The following is an 11,718-nucleotide window of genomic DNA, read 5'->3' as shown; positions in this document are numbered from 1 at the left end:
CCAGAGGGGGATAAAGGCGCCAAAGGCAGTCAGGGTGGCAGGAAGCCTGATGGTTTGGGGCCTCTGGGTATCTTAAGTCTGTCTCTTCACCTGTCTCTGTCTCTATCTCAGCATCTTGTTCTCCATCTTTCCACCTGTCACTGTCTCTCGCTGGGGCCTCTGGGGTCTTTCCCTTTCTGCTCCTGTCCACGCCTCCACGTCTCCACGTCTCTCATTTTCTCCGGTCTCCGGGGGCCGCGCCTCGGTCCCCGCCCAGAGGCTGTTGAGATCGGGGGCGTGCCCGGGGCGGGCCTCCCGTCGCGGCCGGCCGGCGGGGCGGGTTAAAGGGCTGGGTTGCCTGACTGCGCGGTCAGAGCCCGAGGTTGCGGTTCAGGCAGATCCGGATCGAGGGCGGGAGGCCGAGATCCGCAGGGTGAGTGCGTGTGGGGAGGGGCGGGCTGTAACCTAAGAGCGGCGGCAGCCCAGCGCGGTAACCCGAGGGGCACCAGCTCCCGGGCTGGTACCGCGGGTGCGAGGGGCTGCGCGCGGCGGCTGGCGGGGCACCGCGGGCCCCAGGGATCCCCAGGACCCAAGAGGGGACTGCCTGTAAGGGATTCGTGTGTGTGTGTATCCCCGACCGTATCCCCGACCGTCTCTGCATCTGTGCGAGGTTTCTCCTGTTGTGAGCCTAGGAGTCCTGGATACATGCTTCTCTCTGGGAGTCCATGCAGACCCAGGTCTTAAGAAGGCACTCCTCATCGGGTCATGGTAGACGGGTCCAAGTCCAGCCCTATGATGCCTCCTTAAGACTGATTGGGGTCACTGGGATTTCACTTCACCTAGTCTTAAAGGGAAGGCTGCATGCCGCTGATGAACTTTAGGCTTGTGGTCCCGCCTGGGTCACACACCTCGCAGGCATAGAGCCTCCAAGAGCCCCTCTATGAAAAGAGGATGCCTGCCTGGGTCCCCACAGTTGGCTGTGAGGATTGTGTGAGGTCCTGCCATTGTTCCCAGCTGATGTCTGTTGTATGATGAAGAGATAATGTTCCGTTGTGTCCCAGGGGTCTGAACCGGCCCACTTGGACCAGGGGATGGTTAGCCAGCTGGCAGCACTGCAAGGCAACTGAAGCCCATCAGCTGATAAGTCTCGGGCTGGAGGTAGGAGGGAAACAGTTGGGGAGCTGGGATTTGAACAAACCAGCCCTGGCTGACCCCAAAATCCTGGGTACTTTCCGATGGTTGCAGCCTCTCAGTATAGCCCAGCTTGGGTTTCCGAGCAGTAACGTTAGATCCAGAAGAGTGTCCAGCCGTGACCTGAGTTTGTATCTGAGGAGGTGCTTGGATGACTCTGGGGACATTCAGAGAATGGGACCCCATTTCTCCTCCCTGTTAAGACTCGGGCATGGTTCTCTAAATCCTCGAATGGCAGGATAACAATAATGAATGTGATGGCAGTACCAACAGCCATGAGAGATACCTTTGATCAAGGACTTTTTGTCCTTGATCAAGCACTGAGCTGAGCAGATTAAAAATTGCGGAAATGTCATCTCAGCTCTAGGAGGTGGGTAATACGGTTCCTGTCTTTTGGATGAGGAAACCGAGGCTCCACGAGGTGTATGGACACTCCTGAGGTCACACAGCTAAGAGGCAGAGCGTCATGGAGTCCTTTTCAAGGTGCATATCCAAGTGTGGTTACTCTGGATGGGCAGAGACAATTGCAGCCCTGGAATGCTCTAGATTACTGGTGTCTTTTAAGCTCCTTTTTCTGTCAAGATTTCCTTTGGGCCAAAGTAACTGCAGGCAAACACCTACAATATGCCCAAAGCTGTGTTGAGATGCCCCGACTTCACACCCTGAACTTCCAACTTGGCTCTGCCCTTGTAATTGCCCCCCTGAATCTCTTTCTCTGAACCCCAGAAATTTGGGGGTAGGCCACCTTCCAGCTCATACCATCTGGGGCTTGGCACTTTAGAAAAATGAGTTGTGCCTGGGACAGCCCTTTGGCGTCAAGGGGGGTCACAGGGGCAGACTGTTTTGACTAAAGGCTGCGAGACGGGATAGAGAGCAGGGCTGGAATGTGAGGTATTGGGGCCAGTCAGTGTTGGGTGCTTGTCAGGCCACTTTGTGGGTGGGGTCAGAGGTAGGATGTGTAGTACCTGTAGGTCAAGGAGAGGCAGACATATGGTTTCTGGTGGGTCGGGGTCCACATTACTGCATTCCTTCTCAGGAGTCCACAGGCCTTGTATGACGAGTCCCCATTTGCAGGCTGGGCTAACCTGACAAACCAGCGCTCCATGGGCGTGGGCTGGCTTTGGAGCCAGTCACTGGCATCTTCATCTTCAGATAATGACTGCACAAGTAGGGTGGGTGGGGTCACCTCTGTCAGGGCAGGTCTGCTGAAGGGCCTTTCTTGGCTTCTGGAATGAGATTGGGGGCTGGTGCAGAGAGGGACAGGTGTACCAGCTTCCCACATGGTCTTGAGAGTGTCAGCTTTGAATTTCTCTCACTTCCATAAAATGCTAATAGAAAAAGGAATAATGGCTGAAATTTTGCATGCTGTGTGTCAAGCCTTATCTCACTGAAGTGTTCCAAACATCCTTAAGGGGTAGATCCTGTTATTATTAACCCATTTTACAGATTGGAAAATGGAAGCTGAGGATGGGGACTGGGCTCACTCCAGGCTGCTTACTTGGGGAGGGGCAGAGCTGTGATTTGAATCCAAAATGCATTTTGAAGGATAATGCAACCCCCTAACACCTCTTCATTTTATTTTTAATTTTTTTTAGTTGAAGTACAATATATATGCTGGAAAGGGCACATTCTAGAACTGGTGTGTCCTCACAGTGAACCCACACGTGTCACCAGCGCCCATATTAAGAAAACGAGTAGCTGCCTGCATTCCCAAATATGCTTCTCTGTTCTTTTTTGTATTCATTTTGATTATGGTTTATCATAGGATATTGAATATAGTTCACTGTGCTATCAATTAATTGTTCTTAAAAAATAGAGTTATATTTTTATTTATTTTTTTAAAATTTAACTTTATTTCTTTTTAAATGGAAGATAATTGCTTTACAATGTTGTGTTGGTTTCTGTGATACATCATCATGAATCAGCCAAAGGGATACTTATGTCCCCTCCCTCCTGAACCTCCCTCCCACCTCCCACCCCATCCCTACGCTCTAGGTTGTCACAGAGCACCAGGTTGAACACCCTGTTATATAGTAACTTCCCATTAGCTCTCTGTTTTACATTTGGTAGCATATATATTTCAATGCTCCCCTCCCAGTTCTAGACTTTACCTTTTAGAGCAGTGTTAGGTTTAAAGAAAAACTACCCAGAAAGTACAGAGCTCCCACACCTGCCCCCCCACCCTCCCCTGCCACCACCCAACTCCTTGTTATTAACATCTCCCATCAGCCTGGTGCATTTGTTACAGTTGATGAACCAATATAGAACATTATTACTAACCAAAGTCCAAAGTTTAAAGTAGAGTTCATTCTTTGGGTTGTACAACTCACTAATTTTCACAGTTAAATCATTTTTGAGTGGTCAGTGTGTGCTCAGTTCAGTTCAGTTCAGCCGCTCAGTCATCTCTGACTCTTTGCGACCCCATGGACTGTAGCACGCCAGGCTTCCCCGTCCATCACCAGCTCCTGGAGTCCACCCAAACTCATGTCCATTGATTCGGTCATGCCACCCAACCATCTCATCCTCTGTCATCCCCTTCTCCTTCTGACTTCAACCTTTCCCAGCATCAGGGTCTTTTCAAATGAGTCAGCTCTTCACATCAGGTGCCAAAGTATTGGAGTTTCAACTTCAGCATCAGTCCTTCCAATGAATATTCATGACTGATTTCCTTTAAGATGGACTGGTTGGATCTCCTTGTAGTCCAAGGGACTCTCAAGAGTCTGCTCCAACACCACAGTTCAAAAGTGTCCATTCTTTGGTGCTCAGCTTTCTTTATATTCCAACTCTCACATGCATACATGACTACTGGAAAAATCATAGCTTTGACTAGATGGACCTTTTTTGGCAAAGTAATGTCTCTGCTTTTTAATATGCTGTCTAGTTTGGTCATAACTTTTCTTCCAAGGAGCAACTGTCTTAATTTCATGGCTGCAGTCACCATCTACAGTGATTTTGAAGCCCCAAAAGATAAAGTCTGTCACTGTTTCCATTGTTTCCCCATCTATTTGCCATGAAGTGATGGGACCAGATGCCATGATCTTAGCTTTCTGAAAGTTGAGTTTTAAGCTAACTTTTTTACTCTCCTCTTTCACTTTCATCAAGAGGCTCTTTAGTTCTTCTTTGCTTTTGGCCATAAGGGTGGTGTCATCTGCATATCTGAGGTTATTGATATTTCTCCCGGCAATCTTGATTCCAGCTTGTACTTCTTCCAGCCCAGCGTTTCTCATGATGTACTCTGCATATAAGTTAAATAAGCAGGGTGGCAATATACAGCCTTGACATACTCCTTTCCCTATTTGGAACCAGTCTGTTGTTCCATGTCCAGTTCTAACTGTTGCTTCCTGACCTGCATACAGATTTCTCAGGAGGCAGGTCAGGTGGTCTGGTATTCCCATCTCTTTCAGAATTTTCCAGTTTGTTGGAAAGTCAAAGGCTTTGGCATAAAGCCTCTCAATAAGGCAGAAGTAGATGTTTACTTCTACTACTGCTACTTCAATATGTGCTCAGGGTGTAGAAAATCAAAAAGTCCCCCAAAGTTGGAGAGGGAAAGGTAAGTCTCTCTTCCAGTCCTACTCCCAGTTCTTCCAGTTTCCTTCCACAGGGGGCCACCATGACAAATTTCTCATGGGCCCTCAAACTTTTTATTGCACTTAAAAAATTGAGGCAAAATGCATCTAATGTAAAACAACTAAAAATATTTTTGTTTTTAGTTATTTATTTATTTGACTGTGCTGGGTCTTAGTTGCTGGATGCAGGATGTTCGATCTTCTTTGCAACATGCAGGACCTTGTAGCTGCAGCATATGAAATCTAGTTCCCCAGCTGGGGATCGAACCTGGGCCCCTCAGCTTTGGGAGCTGGGAGTCTTAGCCACTGGACCACCAAGGGAAGTCCCTAAAATAGCTATTTTAAAGGGAACAATTCAGTGGCATTTAGTATCAAAACATTCACAATGTTGTACAATCATTGCAGGTATCTATTTCCAAAACATTTTTGTCAGCCTGAAAGGAGACCCCATGCCCATTAGCAGTCACTTCCCCTTCCCCACCCCCAGGCCCTGGCAACCATGAATCTGCTTTCTGTCTCTATGGATTTACCTACTCTGGATATCTCATATGAATCAGATTATACAGTACATGCGCTTTTGTGTCTTGCTTCTTTCACTCAACATGATGTTTCTGAGGTTCATCCACGATGTAGCATGTGTCAGGGCTTCATTCCTTTTTGTGGCTGAGTGATATTCCATTGTGTAGATACACTATATGATATTTATCTGCCATCAATTGATGGACCTTTGGGTTGCTCCCATCTTTTGATGATTGTGAACAGTGCTGCTATGAATATTTGTACACAAGTATCTAAGTCACTATTATACCCCTCAGGCTTCCCTGATAGCTCAGTTGGTAAAGGATCTGCCTGCAATGCCAGAGACCCTGGTTCAATTCCTGGGTTGGGAAGCTCTACTGGAGAAGGGAAAGGCTACCCACTCCAGTATTCTGGCCTGGAGAATTACATGTATTCTATAGTCCATGGGGTCACAAAGAGTCAGACACAACTGAGTGACTTTCACTTTACTAGGAGTGGAATTGCTGGGTTATCAGGTGATTCTGTATTTAACTTTTTGTGAGATCACCAAACTGTTTCCCACAGCAGCTGCAGCACCTCAAAACCTTCTTTTGGGGGAGGGGCATTGGACAGACGTCCTCTTGTTTGAGGAACCCAGCTGAGAGAAGTAGAGGACTTCCTCAATGCACCCATTTATTTAGCCCTTCCCATTAGCATCAGATGGACCTCTTTCTTTTATTCCCATTATGTGGATGGGAAGGTCAAGGCTCCCAGGGTGGAGAACCAATTGGGGACCCCCAGCATGTTTGTTTTTTTCTGCTAGGAGTAGAGCTGATGTCTGCCCTGGGAAAGACTGCAGCCTGTACCTGGCCTGGGGGGTCATGAGGTGGGGACAGGGTTTCTCTGGGCCTCCCCATCCAGCAACCCACTTGGAGCAGGGACCCCTTTTCCATGGATCATGCTTTATCTTGTTCCAATTTCTTCACATTCCAATTCAGGAAGACATTTCATGGGTTGGGATGTCAGCTGGGATTTTCCTGGGTGGAGGAGGGGGCTTTTGCTGCAACTCCACTGAAGAACCCCTCAGTTTCCTCTGGGGGTTACTAGAAAGATGAAAGACAAGCCTGACTGTGAAAGCCACCGCATACAGCAGGTACTCAACAATTCTGTCAAGAACAAAGGATGGGAGGTGGAGGATTGCAGTAAAATGAACTGTTAGGGGGGCAGGGCTGGGCCTGGAGGATGAGGGGAAGCCAGCATGGGCAGAGCTGGGGGAAAGACATGCCAGGTGGAGGGAACAGCACGTGCAAAGGCTCAGAGGTAGGAATGGACTTGGCCTGTGGCTGCAGTGGCCAGAGTTGAGTGAGTCGGGGGGAGGTGGGGGGAGACACAATTGGAAGGGGGTCAGTAGTGGCAGGCTATACAGGGCACTGGGGTCCATGGAAAGGAGCCTGAATTGTTTTCAGAGTAAAATAGGGGCAGCATAAGAGGAAGGGGGGAATTATGTCTGATTTGACTTTAGAAAGAGCCTTCTGGCTCCTGTGTGGAGAATAGACTGCTGGCAGCCAAAGATGGAGCTCAGGGGACGAATGCGAGGAGGCTACCACAGTGGTGACAGAGGTTGGAAAGATGGGGATGGAGAAAAATGAATGGAAGCGAAGGATGTTTAGGATGGAGCTGATGAGATTGGATGGAGGAAGAAGGAGGGAGGTAGGAGGTGAGGTGCATCTGAGGGTCTGGGGGTACCTTTGGGGGACTATCCAGGAGTTGGCTGGAACTATTGGGGGGAGCACTGAGGCACGGCAGGTACCTCAGAGATGGGTCTTCGTGGCCAGGGGAGGCGTTGAGAGTCTCAGGAGGTGTGCGCAGAAGGCGAGGAGAGGACCACCCAGGCTCAAGCTCTAAGGAACACCAGCATTTACAAACCGAGTGAGAAAAACAGGGGCCAGGTCCAAAACAGACTGAGAAGAGACATCTTTGTGGCTGAGGTGGAGGGTGGGCAGGGTTCCCCTCCCAATGGGCTTTGGATGCCAGGGTTGGGGAGTGGGGAGCCATGGAGGGAGTTTGACCAAGGGCATGACAAGCCTTTAGAAAGGTTGTGTGTGTGGTGGCTGGGATGGGAGGCAGACTGCAACCAGGGTTAGATGTGACCCAATATATATATATAAAACATTTTATTGAAATATAGTTACTTTAAGGCTTCCTAGGTGGCACAGCGGTAAAGAATCTGCATGCCAAGCAGAAGATGCAAGAGATGAGGGTTTGATCCCTGGTTGGGGAAGATTACGCTGGAGAAGGAACTGGAAACCCACCCCAATATTCTTGCCTGGAAAATCCTATGGACAGAGGAGTCTGGTGGGCTACAGTCCATGGTGTTGCAGAGAGTTGGACATGACTTAGTGACTAAACCACCACCATAGTTACTTTACAATGTTGGGTTAGCTTCTGCTGTACAGCAAAGTAAATCAGCTATATTGATACATACATGTAGATCCACTCTTTTTAGAATTCTCTTCCCACATAGGTCATTACAGAGCATTGAGTAGATTTTCCTGTGATATACAGTAGGTCCTTCTAAGTTACCTATTTTATATGTAGTAGTGTGTTTATGTCAATTCCAATCTTTCAATTTATCCCATCCCCGTTCCCTCTTTGGTGTTCATCATTGTTCTTGTTCAAACACGATATCCTATCTGACTCTTTGTGACCTCATAGACTGTGGCATGCCAGGCTTCCCTGTCCTTCACTATCTCCTGGAGTTTGCTCAAACTCATGTCCATCGAGTCGGTCATTCCATCCAACCATCTCATCCTCTGTCGCTCCCTTCTCCTCCTGCCCTCAATCTTTCTCAGCATCAGAGTTTTTTTTTTTTTTCCAATGAGTTGGCTCTTCACACCAGGTTGCCAAAGTATTGAAGTATAGTACTGGAGCTTCAGCTAATGTCCATAGCTGAATATATTGAATCCAACCCACCCCCAGCAGTCTTGGACCTGCCAGGATGGTGACCTTGACCCCAGCATTCCACTCCAGACTACACACTGGCGTGGTCAAACCTGATGGACTCAGAGATCACCTCTTACAGCCACCCCCATTTCCAGATGGGGGAACTCGGGGTGCCAGTTAAAGCCAGGCAGTGGAAGAGTCAGGATTAGAACCCAGCTGCTTACAGTGTATGTGTGTGTGTGTGCGCGCATGCACATACTTAGTAAAAAAAGCCCCCTTTGCCTCCCTAGGTTCCTCTTTACAACCTGGCCTTTGTGAAGGCCTCTCAGATATTCCTCCCCTGAAAGGCCTTCCTGGACCACTGCTGGACGTGACTGAAGCAACTTAGCTTGCATGTACTTACCCACTAGCTGGCTTCCTGGTATAACTGGGAAAAATCATTACCCAGTGAAATCAGTAAAGAAATAACTATCCATGGCTACTTACTGTGGAGCATGTCACCTCGAGTCATCCATGGGAGAGGTGGCCCACATTCAGTTCAGTTCAGTTCAGTTGCTCAGTCGTGTCCGACTCTTTGCGACCCCATGAATCCCAGCATGCCAGGCCTCCCTGTCCATCACCAACTCCCGGAGTTTACTCAAACTCATGCCCTTTGAGTCGGTGATGTCATCCAGCCATCTCATCCTCTGTCGTCCCCTTCTCCTCCTGCCCCCAATCCCTCCCAGCATCAAGGTCTTTTCCAATGAGTCAACTCTTCGCATGAGGTGGCCAAAGTACTGGAGTTTCAGCTTCAGCATCAGTACTTCCAATGAACATTCAGGGCTGATCGCCTTTAGAATGGACTGGTTGGGTCTCCTTGCAGTCCAAGGGACTCTCAAGAGTCTTCTCCAACACCGCAGTTCAAAAGCATCAATTTTTCAGCGCTCAGCTTTCCTCACAGTCCAACTTTCACATCCATACATGACCACTGGAAAAACCATAGCCTTGACCAGATGGACCTTTGTTCGCAAAGTAATGTCTCTGCTTTTTAATATGCTATCTAGGTTGGTCATAACTTTCCTTCCAAGGAATAAGCATCTTTTAATTTCATGGTTGCAGTCACCATCTGCAGTGATTTTGGAGCCCAAAAAATAAGTCTGACACTGTTTCCATTGTTTCCCCATCTATTTGCCATGAAGTGATGGGACCAGACGCCATGATCTTAGTTTTCTGAATGTTGAGCTTTAAGCCAACTTTTTCACTCTCCTCTTTCACTTTCCTCAAGAGGATTTTTAGTTCCTGTTCACTTTCTGCCATAAGGGTGGTATCATCTGCATATCTGAGGTTACTGATATTTCTCCTGGCAATCTTGATTCCAGCTTGTGCTTCCTCCAGCCCAGCGTTTCTCATGATGTACTCTGCATATAAGTTAAATAAGCAGGGTGACAATATACAGCCTTGACGTACTCCTTTTCCTATTTGGAACCAGTCTGTTGTTCCATGTCTAGTTCTAACTATTGCTTCCTGACCTGCATACAGGTTTCTCAAGAGGCAGGTCAGGTGGTCTGGTATTCCCATCTCTTTCAGAATTTTCCACAGTTTATTGTGATCCACACAGTCGAAGGCTTTGGTGTAGTCAATAAAGCAGAAATAGATGTTTTTCTGGAACTCTCTTGCTTTTTTGATGATCCAACAGATGTTGGCAATTTGATCTCTGGTTCCTCTACCTTTTCTAAAACCAGCTTGAACATCTGGAAGTTCATGGTTCATGTATTGCTGAAGCCTGGCTTGGAGAATTTTGAGTACTACTTTACTAGGACGTGAGATGAGTGCAGTTGTGCGGTAGTTTGAGAATGTGGCCCTAATTTAGAGCTTGTGCCTGGGACTTGTGACTTGGAGCTCTCCGTGTTTCGTTAGGGAGGGTTGCTTATCCCCCACCCCTCCCTCTTTCCCTTCTTCACCTCCTCGGCCTTCCAGAGGACATATTGCCTACATCAGTCTGTCTGTATTTTTAAAACAAAAATTTTTTGATGCTGACCATTTTTAGTCTTTATTGAATTTGTTACAAAATTGCATGTGTATGTGGGGGGGCTCAATTGTGTCTGACTCTTTGCAACCCTTTGGACTGTAGCCCACCAGGCTCCTCTGTCCATGGGATTTTCCAGGCAAAAATATTGGAGCAGGTTGCCATGTCCTCCTCCAGGGGATCTTCCCAAGACAGGGATCAAACCCGCATCTCCTGTGTCTCCTGCATTACAGGTGGATTCTTTACCTACTGAGCCATTGGGGAAGCCCCTGTTACAACGTTGCTTCTGCTTCATCTTTTGGTTTTTTGACTATGAGGCATGTGAGATCTTAGGCCCCTGACCAGGGGTTGAACCCACACCCCCTGTGTTGGAAGACAAAGTCTTAACCACTGGACTGCCAGGGAAGTCCTTGTCTGTATTTTTGAAAGGAATTTTAATTGTGGTTAAAAAAAACCAAAACATTTACCATCTTAATCATTTTAAGTGTATAGTTCAGTGGTATTAAGTACATTCACAGCATGGTGCAATCATCACCACCAACCATCTCCTGAACTTTTACATCTTCCCTAGTTAAAACCCTGGATCTGTTACACACTAACTTCCTGTTCCCTCCCCCAGGCTCTGGCAACTATCATCCTACTTTCTGTGTCTATGAATTTGACCCGTCCAGGGACCTCATTTGAGGATATCATACATTATTTCCCCCCTGTGTCTGGCTTATTTACTTTAGCATAATGTCATCAAGGTTCATTGATGTTATAGCACGTGTGACAATCTCCTTCTAAAGGCTGCATAATATTCTACTCTGAGGTTTCCAGGTGGTGCTAGAGGTAAAGAACCTGCCTGCCAATGCAGGAGACATAAGTGATGAAGGTTCGATCCCTGGGTTGGGAAGCTCCTCTGGAGAAGGGCATGGCAACCCACTCCAGTATTCTTGCCTGGAGAATTCCATGGACAGAGGTGGGCTACAGTCCATGGAGTCACAAAGAGTGGGACATGACTAAAGAGACAGCACACACATATGCAATATTCTGATGTATGAATGGACCACATTAAAAAAAAAAAGCAGTTTATTGTGTGTTTGGGTGTAGCCAATTAACAATGTTGTGACAGTTTCAGGTGGACAGGGAAGGGATTCAGTCAAACACATGATGTATCCATTCTCTCCCAACTCCCCTCCCATCCAGAGTACCACATAACATTATGAGCAGAGTTCCATGTACTACACAGTAGGTCCCTGTTGGTTGTCCATTTTAAATACAGCACAGTGTACATGTGAATGGACCACATTTTATTTATCCATTCTTTCATCGACAGATGCTTGGGTTGCTTCCAATTTTTGGCTATTGGCAATTTTGGCTCCTCCATGAACATGAGTGTACACATATCTATTTGAGTCTCTACTTTCACTTCTTTTGAGGATCTACCCAGAAGTGGGATTGCTAGAACATATGGTAATTTTATGTTTAATTTTTTTGAATAACAACCATAATGTTCTCCATTTTCCATTCCCTCTGGCAATGCATAGGTTTCCA

At 47.3% G+C, this 11,718-nt stretch overlaps 1 protein-coding gene across 1 annotated transcript in view; it reads left to right on the top strand.

The window, feature by feature from the left end:
* Positions 1 to 370: 370 nt before the first annotated feature.
* LOC133061205 (ultra-long-chain fatty acid omega-hydroxylase) overlaps positions 371 to 11,718 on the top strand; it is a 36,147-nt gene continuing 24,799 nt past the window's right edge. Inside the window, exon 1 of the mRNA XM_061149193.1 lies at positions 371 to 412. The gene's annotated coding sequence lies outside the window, so the exon portion shown is untranslated. The remainder of the gene's footprint in view (positions 413 to 11,718) is intronic.

Source organism: Dama dama, chromosome 9 (genome assembly GCF_033118175.1).
Source record: "Dama dama isolate Ldn47 chromosome 9, ASM3311817v1, whole genome shotgun sequence".
Taxonomy (NCBI): Eukaryota; Metazoa; Chordata; class Mammalia; order Artiodactyla; family Cervidae; genus Dama; species Dama dama.
Note: the sequence above shows the minus strand (reverse complement) of the source record. Positions and strands in the feature narration are given on the sequence as shown.